Consider the following 20,443-nt stretch of genomic DNA (forward strand, 5'->3'; position numbering starts at 1 on the left):
GATCAGAGTCTCTTAAAGGAGATAAAGGGGACAGAAACTACAAAGCTCACCATTTTTATACCCAAGTATCAACATCACAAAGGAAAATTTTGGAGTGAACCAGTTTTGCTTCAATAAAAAGGAGAGGGCAAGCAAATTTATTTTCCAGAAAGAACTTCTTGGGATTTTTAGCCAACCATGTTTGAGGACAACTTGGCAAATACCTGAGACTCTCTTCCAATGGATAATTCTCATATCCACATCATTCAATTGCTACATATTCAAGAAAAACACTATTCACTTGCTCTATATTCAAGAAAAACACAAATCTTTAAATGAAAAAAGAAGGAAAGCAATTTAACATGAGGAAGCATTTATGTTGGGGCAAATAACCCTAATCCATTCCAAATCTATAATTATATGCCTTTTTAACTACAGAAAAAAAGAAATGCGAAAAAAAACCCCACAAAAACCCAGCTGTTTAAACACCTACAAATGTCTATTATCTTCATCTTTTCATCTCATGTAAAAATCAAGTTTTCACTGTAAGTTATGTCCCTATTGGTCTGTTCCAACAAACCATTAGTACTTACACTGTGTTGCCTCATCTTCTAATACTTTATATCAGCAAGTGCAAGACCAAGTATTGTCATTTATGGAAAGCCCTTTGATATGGGAGTCACGCACAGCCACAGGAGAAACTATGCTTTGCATGGAAAACGTGTGAGTCTTTGGCTCCTGAAGAAGGACTAGCACTGTCACTGAGTTGCAATTCAGCGCACAACTCACTGAAGGTGGTCTGCCCTTTCTAGATTTAGGAGTTCTTACTCTCTTCCTTAGAAGACCCATATGCAAATAGGATGACAGCCATCAACCTTAATTTCTCTAGGTTATTTATTGCCAGCAGTTATTGCACATTCAAAAAAAAAATGCCAGTTAGAAGAGAAATCCTGAGGGAGACAACTAGGCACACACACTGAGGGAATGGACTCTGAAGGCATGTTCAGACAGTGGAGTGGGTGGGGGAGGGGTGGTACTGGCCATATGGTTGGTTTTGCAGGCTGATCAAAATCCTCCACATAACTTGCAGCTCTCATACTTATGGTTTCTTAGGTAAAGTCATAAAGTAAATTAAGGTATCAAGGTTGAGTACGAAAGATGAGCTAAAGACAGGGACTCAGAGCTTCCTCAGTTTGTTTCTAAGCAGTGCTGACTAAGTTAGATGCCATTCATGGGACAGATTTTATTCGTAATTTGGCTTACAGAGCCTGAAAAGTTCTATTATCACTACAGGAATTTCAAATTGCTGACAAGCATTTGGCAGCCTGACTCTCAAATAGCCCAGTTAGCCTATACAAGCATTTATTTCAAAAGTAAATTTCTAGATATATATTAATTAACAAAATGGATTGCAAGACTGACTTAAACTTCATCTGAGGGAGAGCAAAGACCCTGCCATCTCCTGCCTACATCATTTAGAGCTGCAGAATGTAGAGGAAAGGATTCTGGCTGGAGGATCAGAAGACTGGGGTTTAACCTAGATCCTGCCCTTGTCAACTGTGTAAATCTAAGAACTCATTTAACTTCTCTGGGCCTCTCCTTTCTCATCTGTAGAATGACGAGTAGGATTGGATGATCTCTTAGGTTTCACCCCCTTCTAACATTAAAATAAAAATTATCCCACTTCTGTAAATGTTTCTGTATGGAAAATCCTACCTTCATACTGATATGTGTACAGCAATAAATGATATTTCTGAGGCCAGGGGTCCCATTCCCATGATGAAATGTTCAAAGGCATGTTCTCTCCACCACTACTGCCACCTTTATTCCTTATTTGGGGTGTCCAACTAGACTGCAGAGGATTAAGGGTCCCTGGTGTCCATATTTACAATCAACAGATATTTTAATAATATGAATATCATACAGACACACTTTTCCTTTTACTTGTTTAAAGTATTCGCAAATATTATTCCATTCCTAGTAACTACCTAGTGAGGCAAGTGGTATTATTTTGAATAGAAAAATTAAATGTGACTTAGAGAAGTTAAGTGACTTGCTCCAGTAGATATGAATGCTTCTCTCACAATTAACCGAGGGAATGTTTACGGATACAGTGTCTGGAGGGCAGCTCTGCAATATGTACCAACACGTAAAACGTGAATAGCCTTAACCAAGCAATTGAAATTTTAAATATTTTGGACAACTACAAAAAGATACATGCTCAAAGGTAATAAACACAACACTTTTTATAATGGAGAAAAAAAAGAAGCAAGCTATATGACCGTCAGTAGGAGACTGGACAAATAAATTAAGACACATCCAGGCAGTGGATTACGATGCAGCATTAAAAGTGATAGCATACAGCTATAGTTACTTAAGTGGAAATACAGACACAACTTATCCTTGAATTAAAGAAAAGAGGTGAATAAAGTACAGGTTAAAACATCAATCCAAGGTCCAATACTACTTCTGCAATTATGGAAAAGTCTGCTGCTATCAAATACAGTTGCTGCTAACTACACTTAAAGTGTGGCTAGTGACACTAAAGAACTGAGTTGTTTTTTGTTTTGTTTGTTTGTTTGTTTGTCTTTTACTTCTATTTAATTTTAACGAATTTAAGTTTAAATATCCATTGTGGCTCATGCTACCATATTGGACAGCTTTATAGACACTGATGTTGATTTTATGACTATGTGTTACTTTATAATCAGAAAAAATACAAAATGTTTTGTTTAAACATCACACCTGTGCCTAGAAGACACAGAAATAAATTACTCAACAACAGGTTTATCTAAGGAGCTGCTATGTCTGCAGCATGAGACCCCAGTCTATGTTTTACCAGCGTGCTTTCCACACCTAAACGTGATTGTGCTTATTTGGCAATTTTCCTAGATACCAGTTCACATACTAGCAAATAAATAGCTTTTATGCCAAGAAAGCTATGCCCTTTGTGCTAGTTATGCAGAATAGACCAGAAAGAAAGAGTGATAAATGGAAAGAAGCAGAAAATAGAAGCTGGAGCATTGAAAGTAAGGCCAGATTTTTTTTTTTGAAAGGATGATAAATTATTCAACTAACTGAATGGATTTGTACTGATCAGGAAGTTCATGTTTTCTCCTTACAAATATTGATTACATCAAAATGTACTACAGCAACAAAATATCTTATTTTCTCATATATCTAGATCTATATTAGTTATCAAAATGGATTGCAATATACCAGCCAGTATAAAATTTAGTCTTAGATAATCATGCAAACTAGCGAAAGGCTAAAGAAAGGATGTTTGTTTGTTCACAGGTATTTCCAGACTCCAATCTATTTGCAAATCTAAAGCAACATTTTCCCCCGAGGGAACTATTTTTTCCACTACTGGATTATGAGGTAGATAAAACATCATCCCTTTCCTCATTTCTGTTTTTCTTAACATTATGCTATTATCAACAAGATACAGTAAACATATTCTTATAGAAGGCTTTTTGTCCCTGTATTTGGAATTTAAAGATGCCTTCTTACAGACATAATTGGCCAAAACTGGATCCTCCCCATATTCCGCATTTTAGGAGAAGAAAAACAAACCCTGAAAAAGGACATTGAAGGAAGTAGAAAACTTTGGCATAAATCACTTACTACATCTAAATCTACATTATTTTGTAAAAATGATGTTCCAAGTGATAACCTCAAAAGCAGCAATACCTTTAATCCTGAAAAAGATTTAGGTATGTTCAGTACCATGAGCTTGAAATTTGGGAAGGAAGTGTGCTAATATACTGTAGAACATTTTTTAGCATAATATAAAATCAAATTTGTTTTTTTATTTCATTCTGTTAACTAAAAATATCAAATTAAATATGTCCTGCCCCTTGTGGGTCTTAAGGCTATATTTTATTGTGTTTTAATGGCAAAAAGCAAATTATAGAAGAGCGTATTATAATTGGAATGTATATAATTCCTTCAACCATAACGCACATCTACATACACATACTCTGCCTATTCACCCTGCCACAGTCACAAATACAGCCAGCAGTGTTTAGACTGGGAAATAATAATCATAACCAGAACTACTAACATTTATGTACCACCTGAGAGATTTCAAAGTTCTTCCAAAGAAAGTTCTTACTTAATTTTTATAATAGCCTTCAGAGGTAGATATTTATAGTTAAGGAAATTAAGGCTCATAGAAATCACTGAATTGCTTGGAACCTCACTTCCAGTAGGTAGCAGAGACCAGATCAGAACCAGGCCCACCATCTCCAAATTCGAAGGGCTTTCCACTCTGCCTCACTCCGAGCAGTGGGCCAGAAGGAAGGAAGGAGGCATGAGGGCAGTGGTGACCACGGATTGTCACTGATTTGAGAAAGTTCCATTCCAGCATTATTAAGCTGGTTGATACGAAGGAGGCAACAAGCTTTGATTGTTTCCAATGTGCTTCTGAAATCTCTGAGGCAGCTTGCACTAAATGAGCCACCATCACGAAAAGGGACTGGGGTATCTCAATTTGCCCTGTAAACTCTAGAAGACAGCCTCAACTCTGTTTTCAGAATGCCTTCAACTGTCTTAGCAGTTACTCCCCATGTGCTCAGAATCTAGTTTCTTCTGCTTGAATTACATTAGCAGTCCTGAGGCTATATGACTCAAAGACTTCCCTCACCAGCAAGGCCTCTGTCTGAAGCCACTCCCTTCCATCTCCTCTCCTCCAGAAACAAGCCCAGAACCCTCTCCTCCACCAAAAAACATTTTTTGAGAAAGCCTCTGGTATGTATTCTTGATGTGAATGTAAGCCAATACATTATTTATCCCAATGACATGTATATTTAATGCTTTATCTATAATTATAGAAAGAAAGCCTTTGTGAGGACAGAGAAAGAGCAGGCTGGGAAGCAAATTTTTCAAGGTGAAGATCTCCCCTGCTATTCCATTATCTTTCTGGGAATGGGAGCCTCCCCCAAAGCCCCTGACATTCATGCACGTGGAAAAAAACTAATGCAAACGAGAATCCAGGTGGCTATTTTCACTGAACATAAGACTATGGAATCAATTATGCATTTTCCATCTCTCTCCTTCTCTCTCTGAATCTCCCCATTCTGAAATCAAGAAAAAGTGAATTGAAAGAGCAGTATGATATATTATACTAGAGGAGTTAACTTGGAGTGCCCACGAATGGGTTTCAAAGTGTCTCTTGAAATAGTATGCAAAATATTTTGGGCATGTGTGTGCAATGTCTTGAGAAGACAGTTCATAGTTTTAACATATTTTCAAAGAATATGTTAATCTACAAATGGTTAACAGACTTTAGGATTATAAAGACTCAGCTTCTATTCCTAGCTTTACCACTTGACCACTTTCTAGCTGTAGGACCTTAGGCAAGTCAATTAACCTCTCTGTGCCTCAGGTCCTGCACCAGAGGTCCAGGTGCTACTGTAAGGATTAACTGAGAGGCAAACCACTCTGAGGAAAGCAAAGCATAAATGCTAGGTAACTGGCTAGTATTGTTACTAGCAGAGTAAAGGACTTGAGGAACTTCAAGAGCAAACAAGAGTCCCGATCCAGACACAGAAAGAGGAGACTGTGGGAGCAGAGCCACAGACTTGCAGGATTTACAGCTTGCTCAGAGTGTGCCTGGTGATTCTGCAAAATGTTAGGACTGGAAGGAGCCCTGTAGTTACCTCTTTTTACAAATGAGGAAGCCCAGAACAGGGGAGCACTGCCGCATCATAAGGTTAGTGTCAGAACGTGGACACTGGATTTGGTTCTACTCCAGGAGGTTGAAAACAAAGAGAAGCTGCCATTGAGGTACCACTGTTATCCAACTACAAACAGAAGCCATTCAGCCTCACCTGATTTATAGACATTTTGCCTCCCTTGCGAGAGGACCTTTGGTCCTAGGCATCATTAATCAAGATGTCAGTGCATTTCATTTCTAGTTCCTCCCCCTTTGCTCTCCTTACTACAGGAAAAGCAGGGTGTGGGTAGATGTGTGACTGATTTATGTCAGTGCACCTGTTTTAACCTTTGAAACCAAAACTCCCGCTACAGGAGGTATTCAAGTGAATGTCGTGAGGGAGCACATTTCCATACCAGCTCTCATTTGGACGGCGAATGGATGGAAATGAATATTAAGCTGTATATTAAGCTTGGACAAGTAGCCCAAGATGGAGAGATTCATAATTCCACTTCCTCTCAAACGTGAATATGTGTTACACTGGAGATTTATTAGAACTGAACTGATAAAAGGCTTGCATAGGACTCAGAGATTTAATTTGGCCCAAACTTTGGGTTATATTAACTGGAGTTTCTTGTCTTTGAAGGAACTTAATTAAGGTTACTTCATCACTCCATTCTTATTAAGAAAAATGTCAAATTTTGTCCTGAGTTAATTCCAACAAAATTCTGTTTGTTTCAACCAAGCCCTAACCCCAAAATTTCTGTGAACAATTATACTAATTTAAAAATGCTTATGAACATATTTTATTATTTCACTGAAATATCCTTGGGAAGTTATGGTTTCCCTGGCATGCTAATTGCATGTAGAGCAGAAAGGAAAGTTAAAAAGGATAATGTGAGGATTTAGTCAACTGGCTGACCAAAAATGTTCACAATTTTAGACAAAAGAAATGGGAGAAATTTCCCTTAAAAAACTTTTAGATTTCTTTGAGTAAATTAGAAAACAACATATGAGGGGCACCTGGGTGGCTCAATCAGTTGAGCATCAAGCTCTCGATTTTCGCTCAGGTCATGATCTCATGGTTCATGGGATCAAGCCCCTCTTTGCCATTAGCGCAGAGCCTGCTTGGGATTCTCTCTCTCTGTCCCTCCCTCTCTCTCCAAATAAATAAATAAACTTTAAAAAAAAAAAGAAAGAAAAGAAAACAACATGTGAAAAAACAAATAAGAATGCAAGATAGCAAACCCTGGCCCTAAATTATGGATCAAGAGAATAGGGGCTGAGCAGCACAGGCTGAGAGCACCAGAAGGGCTTTATAGTGGAGAGGAGAGTTGTGTGCTAGGCCTTAGATCAGTGAATGTAAGTTTGATGTGGACAAGAGTAGCTGTGAATCTAGAATTGGTGCTGCACTGTCCAGCTGGCATCATGATATAAGGGAAACACAATGATTTACATTTTTTTTTCCATCTTTGGCTACAAAATCTACAAAACTATCAATAACAGACCAAAGGAAATGAAAGAACTTAAATTTGATGAGAAATAAAATAGACTACATTTGCTTTTTAAAATAAAAGCAGAGATCATAAAATTTTATTAAATGCATAGTCTCGGGGCGCCTGGCTGGCGCAGTCGGTTAAGCGTCCGACTTCAGCCAGGTCACGATCTCGCGGTCCGGGAGTTCGAGCCCCGCGTCGGGCTCTGGGCTGATGGCTCGGAGCCTGGAGCCTGTTTCCGATTCTGTGTCTCCCTCTCTCTCTGCCCCTCCCCCGTTCATGCTCTGTCTCTCTCTGTCCCAAAAATAAATAAAACGTTGAAAAAAAAATAAAAAATAAATGCATAGTCTTTATAAAATCTTATGCTTTAAGCATCAGTAAATTTGTTCTGGCAACCTGCAACACATTTATGGAATTGCATTTTAAAAGATGTGCTGAAGTTTAGAATAACCATGTTAAACAGTTATGAAATATTTATTCTTATTTATCGTCCTGTGGGAGACAAAAATTATAATTGTGTGTAGATCTGTAGGAAAAACTAAGCCCAGTAACTTTAAAACCTGAAACAAACAACAGTAACAAAACAAATGTCCACCGGTTCTGACATGAAAATTCACTGGTTTTTCTAACTGAATACATTCTACATTATCTACAACTTAATTTATAAAAGTTTAAAAAGAAATACTATTTAGAGAAATATAGACACCTCAGGTTTATAACTAATTTAGAAGAGATACATATAGATCACAAGAAGCAGAAAAGAGAAAAAATGAAAAGGAAAGCATGTAATCATATGCACATAAAATAATGTCAGCTACTGTATTAATTATGCAGAGGTTAGATTCCTTTTGGTTTATCTAGCTCATTACTTATTGTAGAAGACCAGAATCCAACAGATAGATAATATACACCCCAGGGAAAACTACTAGAGTTCACATGTTTAAAGAAGAACCCAGCAAATCAAATCTACGTGCTGTTTAATAGTTTTTGCCATGATAATGACAAAATCACCCACTTATACAAATCCTACATTTGTCTACAAAATATAGTACAAAAAAAAAAAAAGAATTGAAGATACCTCAACTTTGAATGTCTCCTTATAGGAACTATTCTTTAATGACATCAAGCTTTTATTACCAACATGATTTACCTTTAAATGTTCATTGACGCATGATTTTTAGAATTGCAAATAGAGTTTTGAGGTAAGGGTCTTCCCCCCAAGTCATATCCCTAAAGTGCAAAGTGTCCAGGATGTTCTGTCAAAGGTCAAATGAAATGCAAACATGCATGCCCTCAGATTTCCAACAGAGATATGGAAACTAACTCTCCCTTCATAACACCTGCTAATTATTGACAGGTCTAAGTATATCAATTTGCATTCAATGAACCAAACATTCAAAGGAAATATATTTTATGCTAACATAAGCTGTATATCAAGCTTGGACAAGAAGAGAAAATAGGATTCCTCATAATGGCTAGAGTATTAATAACTCAGATTGAAAGCAGATCCACCATGCTACAGTGGATACCATATGAAAATAAGGGGAGAAAGTACAGAAGGAGTGACCAAATTGACCTTCAAAATGCCTTCACCCCAGATAATATTTCAGCTGCAATTCAAAGGATGTGTAGCTATTTTCACAGAGACAGAAGTTTGGGGTAAAGAGTGAGGTGATTTCAGGGAAAGAGAAACCATGTTCCAAGACATGGATTTCTAAAAGGGCTTAACTTTTTAGAGGTGCAGGAAAGGAAATGTCAGAAGACACAGTGGGCCAGCTGGGTCCAGACTGTGAAGGAACTTATGAGCCATGCCCAGGCATTTGGACTTTATCTAGGAGGGCACCTGAAAGCTAAGGCAGGTAAACATTGCAGTTAAAATACTTTTTCTTTTCTTTTTTTTAAGTTTATTTATTTTGAGAGAGACTGCACACAAATGCAAGCAAGGGAAGCCCAGAGAGAAAGGGAGAGAGAGAATCCCAAGCAGGCTCTGCGCTGTCAGCGCAGAGCCCAATGTGGGGCTCAAACTCAAGAGCTGTGAGACCATGACCTGGACCAAAATCAAGAGTTGGACACTTAACAGACTGAGCTACCCAGGCACCCCTATAGTATTTTTTCAAACAACATTTAATTCCTAGTTATTTCCAAGATGGGGGCATAGACCATGCATAAAGGAGGTAGTCTCCTATGTGGTGTTATTTGAAGAACTCTGTCTCCACCTTGTCATTAATGCCTGACTCCCACAATTACAGACAGAGGTGGATGCCTTTGGCCAGTGTGATAATATTCCCACTGAAAAAGAAAAAGTTTGAGCTGCAGCCACTGTTAACACTGTAGTTTGAATTACTTTACGGGGTCTTTTGACAGAAATTCGGTTTCTAGAAGAGAGGAAACTGCAAGAAAGCACTGAAGACTTTCTTTTTTTATATAAGATCTTTTAAAATGTTTATTTACTTTGAGAGAGAGAGAGAGAGAGCATGGGAGGGGTAGAGAGAGAGAAACAGACAGAATCCCAAGCAGGTTCCGCACTGTCAGTGTGGAGCTCGATGCGGGGCTCGAACTGACAAATTGTGAGATCGTGACCTGAACCAAAATCAAGAGTGGGATGCTTAACTGACTGAACCACCCAGGCATCCCTGAAGACTTTCTTCATAATTTGCCTAAGGTCAGTTTCCCTCCTTGTGAACCAATTCTCTAGCAGCTATTATACTCATTCCCTCTTCCTCAGGAGAGGAACAGATCACTTTTCACTTTCATTTCATATATTCCTTTTCCATTTAATGATGTATTTGGCAGATTTGCTGCATTCAAATAATGAAGAAAATTGGTGCATTAAGTTATCATAGAACAATGGAAGCAGCTACTCTAAAAAGTCCACTAATAACAGTCACACTGCTAAAACGAACACCAGAGAGATTTCTATTCTGTTCCTTTCTATTCTATTCACATTAATACAAAGAAATACAGCCCTCAGCCCTGACACAAAGTGACAATAGACATAGCAGTTCAATTTGAGCCTGATGAGGGCAAATTCAGTGGCAGAGAACCAGTCGCCTCTGACTCCCAAGTGGCCTCTCTGGGCTTGCATCAGCCACCTGGTCTGATGGACTTTTTCTTGCTTCCCACTTTCACCACCCTTTGTCATTTACCAAACAATCTTATAGCTGTGTCACATCTCTCCCCTTTCCAGAGCACCCTGCACATACCCGTAATCTCATTGTAAGACATAGGTTTTTACCATTTATTCCTTTGTAGATGTTTTTATGACTACTAGATCAAGTCCAGACTCCTCTGAGGCATTCAAAGTATTTATGGTCCTTCAAAATGTGTCTCCACTAACTTCAATAATATGTGTCATTCATCATTCCTTGGCTCCAGAGAAAAGAAGCCCTTCGGTCTTTCATATTCAAAGCACTCTTTGCTCAGGCAATCTCCCCTGCTTATACAAGGCAGCCATGGAAAGCTGTGCATGTGGTAGACTGCACAACTTCAAAAAAAAGGTGTCATTTATACATAGCCTGTACAACTATAGGTGGGCAGCCCTGTGCCTGGACTTCCCTATAAAATAATTTCTAATTCAAAAAGTTACATGAATTAAATAAGAGAGAAAAATTTACTCTATTTGGATTTGGTTTTTCTTTTGTTTATAAGAATTTTAAGAGAATAACATTGATACTTTTAAAACATACAGGCTGGTATCTGGCATGGATTTATTCCTTTCCCTATCACTGTTTTTACTGACTTTATGAGGTCACTTGACCTCAAAAAAGTCATGTAGGAGTCTTTGCTCCTAAATCAGTTACTCTGAATCTCTGGTTGATTTTTTTTTTGGGGGGGGGGGTGATGTGGGGGAGGAAAGGGATCAAATGCATTGATCAAGAGAAATGAATCCAAGAGCTCTTTGCTCAAAATCATCTTCCAAGGGTCATCAGCTCTAGCTTGTACTGGAATCACCTGAGAAGTCTTTAAAATGACTGATGCCTAGGTCTAAACCCAGATTCTAATGTATCTGTCTGGAGCATGGCCTGGTAAATGGGTTTGTTTGTTGTTTTTTTTTTTTAAGCTTCCAAGGAGATTCTACTGTGCGGCCAACGATAAGAAACACTGTCTCTATGCATGCCATACCTGGAAATCAATTGATTTCTTAACATTTCTCATTAAAGATGTCTATCGCTTGTTCCACCCACTTCCATGTTAGAATACTAGTAATTCACAGCTTGGTATCATTTCACTTTAGTTAGATCACATGTTTCTCTCTTTGGGATATAACATTTTGAAGGGGGCAGAGTAGGGAAAGTAGCAGCAAATAATGAAAAGAAACAAAAGAAACAAGTTCTCTCCCTAGTTCTGGGTAGCTGTGAACACCCCTAACGCAAAGGGACCCCAGGATCTCATTTACATCCCACTTCAAAACCCTCACATTCCTGCTGGTGATGAATTAAAATACCCATAGTTTAGATCTTCTTCTTAATTAAAAAAAAAAAAAAGAAGAAGAAGAAAAACAATGAGCCCCCACTCTCAAATACATTCATCTTAAACATCTAATACAAGAAAGCCAGAACTTATTGCCCTATACTTTATAGCCACCAAAATTTCTCACAATGTAGAAGGGTATGAGACCACTGCACTAAAGTAGAAAGAATATTCAACTTAAGAATCTTTTTGAGTATGGTTTGACTTTTCTTGAGCATGGTTTGATTCCCAAGCTGATCAGCTTCTAACCTTTCTAAGACTCAACTTCTTCATACATTATAGGGAATTATGGTAAGGATTAAATAAAATATTGTAAATAAAAACTCTTGGTTCATATCAGCCATTCAGTGAATGCTACTGAACTGAAAACTCTCTAGGCAAGGAAAGACAGTTAACTAATATCTGGCCTCTGGTGCACTGGTCCTACAAACACCTAATCCCCTGAGTTAGGTGATAAGTGAAAGCTGATAAGTAGGGTTGCTCAGTGATAGTTCATCCTGGAATTATTTTATTTTTTTAATTGAAGTATAGTTGACATACAATGCGACATTAGTTTCAAGTGTATGAAACAGTGATTCAGCATCTCTCTGTGTTATGCTACGCTTATCATGAGTGTAGCTACCATCTGTTACCATGTGATGCTATTATAATACCATTGACTATATTTCCTATGCTGTACCTTTCATTCCCATGACTTATTCATTCCATAACTGGAAGACTGTACCATACCAACAGTATTTTAAACCCCCCCCCTTTTTTTAAGTAACAAATCCCAGTAAGACTTCTCTAATCAAAATAATGTGTTTCTTCAGACTTTTCTCACTGGTCTCACTTTCAAATCCTTTTATGGTATTTATTACCTCTCTCTAAACTCTGTTTTCATGGTTTCTTTCAAATTATGAAGTCTATAATAATCCTCATTTTCCATTCTACTATTGCTAATTAAAAATCATGCAGCTGGGGGTCACCTGGGTGGCTCAGTCAGTTAAGCATCCGACATTGGCTCAGGTCATGATCTCAACGGTTCGTGGGTTTGAGCCTCTTGTCAAGCTCTGTGCTGACAGCTCAGAGCCAGGAGCCTGCCTCAGATTCTGTGTCTCCCTCTCTCTCTGCTCCTCCCTTGCTCGTGCTCTGTCTCTTTCTCTCTCAAAAATAAATACTAAAAAAAAATTTTTTTTTAATTACACAGCTGGGAAATCTGGTAGACTTATTGGGCCACCTTGACAATTAATGTTCCCATCCTGAGCTCTAAATACATTAGTGTATGTGAGTAAGGCTCATATATACTCGAAAATTTTCCATAGTAGTATGTGTCAGAAGCTACCAATGTTAATTTTTCCATGTTGCCCTTCCTAAATCTTAACCAAGAATACTGACTTGTAGTAGGAAACATGTGCTAGATCTGAGACTTTTAGATCATCTCCCAAATCATGATGAAAATATATTAACCAGTCAACAATCAAAAAGTATTTATTTAACACACAGACAGTTTTCTAGCATTGGATGTGTGAGCAGGGAAGTGGGGAGATATTTATTCAAGATTGAGATGAATTTTCCACATAATCGGGTGTCCCAAATATCGAAACTTAGCTTTTCAAACATTAAACACTCTTTTTATTTCATCCATTTTTATTGGTCAATGACACCAAACACTTTTTCATAATCTAGGCACTAACCATAGGAAAAACTTGTCCACTGATAAGCACCATACTGAAGCCACACTCCCAAAACACTAGACAATGAACATCCAACTTTCCTGGGAAAATACCCTCCGAGGAATTCACATCAACCATATAAGAAATTCCAGCCACAAATCTGGGCTTGGGGAAGTCAAAACAAAGTAATATCTTTATACCTACCAACAGAAAACTCAGCTCTATTTTCTAGTTTCCTGGAATTTGGAATATGCTTTTGGGATTGCCATTTTAACGTACATTTCAAGTTGGTCATATTAACATTAAGATCAGAATCCTTCAAGCTCCAAACTGTTAATGTCAGAACTTTAGTTTCATTCAGGGTTCCCTTTATGAAGAATTTCTGAGAATCCTAGGGCATATTTTAGATGTGCCCAAGAATCAACCCTGGCTGCTGCTCAGTCATGGCCAGCAGACCCAGCACTTCACAGCTGCCACTCTGAAACAACCTCTGCCACCTCCAGCAGACTTCAGCTAATTATGCTCCAGTAGTGGGAGAAAGAGAACACTCCTTCCTCTACACCTGCTGTACAAGAGGAGGGAAGAATTTCAGGCAGAGAGTCAGCTGACGCAGGTCCTCCAAGTCACCTCCACAACCTCTTCCCTTCCCTGGGTCCCCACGCTGCCTGGCTGGCTGCTCAGGATGGATCCAAGAGTCAGAAACACACTTTACCACAAACTACCACCCCCCTCCCTATGCTCCCTCCTGCACTAGGACAGACCCCTGGCCCCATGATGAGGGTGAATTCTCTCCTAAGAGCTCCCTCATCCTAGGACCTCCATCACTTTCAGTCCATCAGGCCCATCTGATGTGCCAACTTCAGCTACAGAGAGAATTCAAGCTTTTTTTTCCAGCAAGCCCTCCAGACCCCACGTGAGTCACTGGGTATCTGGCTCAACTCCAGATATCAGGCACATCTCAGTCTGGATACAGCCCAGTCAGAACATCTTGTAAACAGAGTCTCTGTTTAATGTTCTAACTTTGAGAACCAGGCCCAAATCCAAGAAACAGACACAAACTTCATTTGGAGGTGGCTGAGAGCACAATTTATCTAAAGTAGGTTGTTTGGAGGAGCTGATTCCAGCTATGTCACGTCAAGATTTCTATTTGTCATGTAGGCACATAATTTAGCCTATGCTAGCTAGTCTAAGCTTTGTCTCTTTCCTGTCATGTTTCCAGGAATACAAATAATATTTTCTCTAAGAAGACTGTTAATCAGGAAGCAGGGGTGCCGAATTTGCCTGTTTAGCACCCAAATACATTCATCCAGACAAGAAGTCTCAGTTAAAGTCAAAATCTTGTGAGGTTCTTAGTCTGGTTTTCCTACACAGCACAGCCTCAGAATCCAAAAGAGGAGAGGGAGGAGAGGGGAAAGTTTCTAAAAATGGTTCAGTTGGTTTCTCATACTTTTTAACTAAAGAATATCTGGAAGCTAAGAAGTAAGATATGTGGATTATATTTTCAGCTTAAAAATAATGGGAAAACTACACAGTATAATATATTGCATTGTTTCCATATTTTAGTCTTAAGGTTAGACGTTTTTATTCACTCTCTAAAACAATCACTTCTCCACCTGCCAACATGGGAACTTCATAATAGTGCTTTGTAGTTCATCCTGGGGGTTACAATAAAACTTCCCCTAAGAACTTGGAAGTAAGGTTGATATAAATACGGTTTCTGATAAATAAACTTTGAGATCAACATAATGACCAGAAGATAAGCAAAATTACCTTTAAAGAAAAAGAGTGGATTTGAGTCCAAAAGACCTAAGCATATGCTTATTGACTAAAATCATTACCAAAGAAGTAGTCAAACAGAAAAGTGAGGAGGGGGAGAAGGACCAGGCATAGTTACTTACAGAAAGAAGCCACCTAGACTCTTCCATGCAGACTTTCTTAGGAACGATCGCCAAGACTTCTGAGCCACTCAGATTCTCTATGATGAGAAAGTAATACCCCAAATGTACTTGGGCCTTGATTCATCCAATGCCTCCATCCTAATTCAACCCCTGACAAACAGCCTTCCTTGTGTGAACTTCCAGGGCAAGCCTATCTATGGGGAGAGAAGGCACTAACCGTACAAACTTGGACTCAACCACAAATGTGAACTGAGCCCCCCTCAAGTGCTTGGCTCTTGTCCTAGGCAACAGGGATAAAGTGGAGAATTAGACATTTGAGGTCGTTGGGGCTAATGCAAATAAGTAAACAAATAAATAAGATAATTACAGCTAGTGATCGCTACTAAATAAATAAATAAGCTGAATAATGGACTAGATAATTGCTGGGAAAGAAGATGGATGTTTTAGAATAGGGGTCAGGAATGGCTTCCTTGAGAAAGTGACATTTAATATATAATAACATTATATATTAACATTAAAATGTCCTTATTACCTAAAGCAATCTATAGATTCAGTATAATTGCTGTCAAAATACCAATATTACTTTTTACAGAATTAGAACAATAATCCTAAAATTTGTATTGAACCACAAAAGATCCTGAATAGTCAAAACAACCGTGAGAAAGAAGAATATGGTTGGAGGTATCACAATGCCATACTTCAGGATATACTACAAAGCTGTAGTAATCAAAACAGTATGGTTCTGGCACAAAAATAGACACATAAATCAATGGAACACACTAGAGAGACAAGAAATATACCCACGCTTATATGGTCAATAATCTATAACTAAGGAGGCAAGATTATACAATGGGAAAAAGACAGTCTCTTCAACAAATGGTGTTGGGAAAACTGAACAGCTACATGCAAAAAGATAAAACTGGACCACTTTCTTACACCATATACAAAAGACAGGTGATGGGTACTAAAGAAGGCACTTGTGATGAGCACTGGGTGTTATACATAAGTGATGAATCACTGAATCCTACTCCTGAAACCAATACTACACTATATGGTCACTAACTAAAATTTTAAATAAAATAAAAATAAATAATAAATAAATAAAAATTAAAGCAATAAATAAATAGATTCAAAATGGATTAATAACCTAAATGTGAGACTTGAAACCATAAAACTCCTAAAATAAAACATAGGCAGTAATCTCTTGCACATTGGCCTTAGCAACATATTTACGGATATGTCTCCTCAGGCAAGGGAAACAAAAGCAAAATTGAAATATTTGGACTACACCAAAATACAAGCTTTTGCACATCAAAGGAAACCATCAACAAAACAAACAGGCAATGTATTAAATGGGAGAAAATATTTGCAAATGATATATCTGATAAGGGGTTAATATCCAAAATATATAAATAACATATACCACTCAACATCAAAATAATAATAAAAATAATAATCCAATTAAAAAATGGGCAGAGGACCTGAATACAGATTTTTCCAAAGAAGATACACAGATAGCCAACAGCCACATGAAAAGATGTTCAACATCACAAACCATCAGGGAAATACAAATCAAAACCACAATGAGATATCACCTTATATCTGTCAGAATGGCTAAAATCAAAAACACAAAAAATAACAAGCATTGGTAAGGATAAAAGGAAACTGTTATGCACTGATGGTGGGAATATAATTGGTGCAATCACTATGGAAAACAGTATGAAGTTTCCTCAAATAATTAAAAATAGAAATGTCATACAATCCAGTAATTCCACTACTGGGTATATACACAAAGAAAACAAAACACTGATTCAAAATATATATACATCCCTATTTTTATTGCAGCATTGTTTACAATAGCCAAGATATGGAAGCAAACCAAGTGCCCATCAATAGATGAATGGGTAAATAAGCTGCAGTATATATACACAATGAAATATTACTCAGCCATAAAAGAGAATGAAATCTTACCATTTGTGGCAACATGGGTGGAGCTAGAGAACATTATGTTAAGTGAAATAAGTCAGATAAAGAAAGAAAAATACCATATGATTTCGCTTACATATGGAATCTAAAAAACCAAACAAAGCAAACAAACCATAGGCTGAGCCTATCCTGAGCATTTTCCAAAAGCACTTTTCAACTGATTTTTTAAGTTAGACATCCACACAATGGCAGAGAAGACCATGGTAACAAGACATAGAACAAGCAATGTTGAAAGGGAGTGTGAGGCACAAAAACAAGCTAAGTAAGGGTAGTGCCTTTTTTTGTGCTTGCCCTTCATCAAACACAGTGCAGGCCCCACCTCACCCCAACCCCTGCCTAACTCTCTCCTAGGCTTGCACCTCCAGATGTTAGAACTTGGCTGCGCCTCTGCCTGACTGCTTGATGAGAATCCAGATTCTACCAGGCAAAGACAGAGGAAGAAAGTTTCTAGGCAGAGGCAACAGGAAAAGTTCTGAAGCAAGATGTCTAACTTAAAAAAAGCCTAACATTCCTTTGGAATTTCAATGTGCCTGGAGCTTTATGAACAAGGAGAAAGTAACAGGAGAAATGGCCAGAGAACCAAACAGGTGCAGAGCCACAGGAAGAGATTTCGGATTTATTAGAAGCCAATAGGAAGCAAGGGAAAAACATGACCTGATTAACATTTTTAAAAGATTCCATTGGCTACTGTGTGGAGAATAAACTGCAGGTGGTAGAGGAGACTCTACAAGTAGCCCAGGCAAGCAGTCTTGTGGCTTCTCTAGGGAGACAACAGTAGTGTTGTGGAAAAGTCAATGGCTTTAAGTCATATTTTGGAGATGGATCCACAGGACTTGTTGATAAGACAGATGGGTGGGATGGAGAGTCACACTTGGGCTTTGCAATGTGTGGTGCCTTCCACTGAAATTGGAAAGACATGGGGGTAGGACGGATTAAGAGCTTTTCAATGGTCATATCTGGTTTGAGATTCTCACTTAAAGATACAATTAGAGATGTCAGTTAGGCAGATGGGGTTCCTGGGAGAACATTAGGATAGATATATAAATCTAGAAATTATCTGTGCCTAGATGGTCCTTAAAGCCATGGCATTACTATCCTTGGGATGGTTATTTTTCATGGTAAATTAAAAAAATGAATTATTCACCAAGGCAGTAAGAGCCAAAATGGGACATCCCATAGCAGATGGCTGGTCTTGTCCAGGCTGGGTCTGCCCCTCTGCTTTGCCATATCTCTTACTTGAGAGCTGCTCCCACAAGGTTGTTTTGTTGTGCTTTCACATATAAAACATTATGTCCAAGTTGCCCCTTTATTTTGTGGATCAATGTGGGAATCTGAGAAATTGACATGTATTTAAAATTGTTTTAAATGCATCAAAGTGCTTACTTGGTTGAATAAAGAAATATTACACAAATAAAGGGGAAATTTAACCATATGTGAGATTAGGAGACTTGTGTAGATTAAGTCTCAGTTCACTGACCAGAGTTTGTTGACTTTGGGCTCAATGTGGAAGGGCTCTATTATTACAGAATATTTGAGAACATACCAGAAAATGTTGGTTAAGTCCCTTGATGAGACAAGTATAAAAAAAAGTAGTGATAGAAACCCTAAAATTAAATTAATATAAGACAATGTCAGTTCATCCTTTAACAGTCTTTGATTAACTACTCTGTGATTACTATGTTGAATTCCTGCTCTTTTGGGGCTCCTTTTTCAGCAGAGGCGACAGACCACACCTTGGGACAGAGCTGGGTAGAGGCAGGTGTTACATGCTTTTTGACTAAAGTGAGAAGGTGACAGTTCCAATGAGAAAAAGACAAGCAAATCACCCTAGAGGTGATTTCTCAAACACTAACCCTAACCCTGGCTGATTATATAAAAACTTTACATTCCTGCATGAAATTAAGATTTAAATTTTGATGTAAGTATTACGTGTTGTAATTAAATGAATTTAACTGACTCATTGATGTTTTTAGGAGCCCTTGGCAGCATTTTTAGTGGAGTCATCTCAAGATATTTCCATTTCCCCCATTCTCCTTTAATCTTTCGCCATCTTTTCTGTGTAAATCTGCAAGATTTGGGCGGAGCAACAGTCAACTTGCCTTACAACCCCAACCCCGTATTTACTTACAGGAGTCTCATGTAAGTGCAGCATTAGAGGCAACAGAGGAGAGGAGGAATGAGGTGAAGCCCCTGACTTCCATTTCACTCCAGCCTCAAGGAGAGCTGCTCCTTTGATTAAAGGAACCATATTTCAAAGACTGAGACAAATTATTCCCTATGGACACAGTGGGGAAACAGGCAGGCTTACACTGAAACTAGTTCCTAGCCTTCTCTCTATTATCCTTTTTGCACTTTCTCATTCCCAAAAACCTGTGGAAAGACAACCACCCAAGCCTACTCAACCTGGGAGAAGCCCAGCTAGCCACCTTGCTATTCTGGCTTCTTTTGTTTTCTCTCTCTCTCCCCCAGTTCCATCCTTCCCTCTCTGGGACTCTCCCTAATGTGGAAGACAAGCTCAGGATCTATTGACCCAGCCTAAAGGCTGAGCCAGCTCTGCTCTAGACTTTGGGGCACATGTTCTCTTACCTTAACTACCCACCTTCTCTTCTCACACTGATGGCTGCAGCCTATAAACCATTTAAGTGTTAAAATCCAGGAATCTGTTTGGTCTTTGGTTTCAGATCATTTGGGATGAATTCGCTTAGGTAAAAAAATTCTCCTTAAGATCTCATCTAACTAACTAGAAATTTACATTAGGATTTGGGGTCAATGCCCTGATTGATGACAAATCTGCCTTGCTTTGCTGGTCATTAACCTGAGCGTGTGTCTGCCTCAGGGACCTGGATGAGATAAGTGGCTATGACAGGACAAGATCCACTGTACTGTGGGGTCCCTAGGCCAGAATCTCTATTAATAACACTCTTTACTAGCACCTCCATTTCATGATTAACAAACATCAGGCTTTTCAAGGGCTCTAGAATCCACAGACATTTTTTTAACATCTGAACATTGAGTGAGTTGTTATAAAAGCACCTTTGTTCTTCATGACACATTGTACCTGGATGAAAGGACTCATTCTAAAAGGCAAACACTACCCTTCCCCATCATGCCAGAACTCACTGTATGCCACAAAGGTGGCATCAACTGCAATATAAGATGATAATCACATACACACACTCACAATCACAGCTCAGTTTGATGTTTTACCTGTGAGAGGCTTATTAAACCTTTTAAAATACTTTTATTCTTCATAATTGATTTCTATGACACTGCACCAAAATGCCCTCCTCTTTTCCCCCC

General features: G+C 38.4%; 1 protein-coding gene across 6 annotated transcripts in view; it reads right to left on the minus strand.

Annotated features, from left to right (window-relative positions):
- AKAP6 (A-kinase anchoring protein 6) overlaps nt 1-20,443 on the minus strand; it is a 493,633-nt gene that overhangs the window by 353,503 nt on the left and 119,687 nt on the right. The window lies entirely within an intron of this gene.

The sequence above is a fragment of the Puma concolor genome, chromosome B3 (genome assembly GCF_028749965.1).
Source record: "Puma concolor isolate L17-30 chromosome B3, mPumCon1.1.hap2, whole genome shotgun sequence".
NCBI lineage: Eukaryota > Metazoa > Chordata > Mammalia > Carnivora > Felidae > Puma > Puma concolor.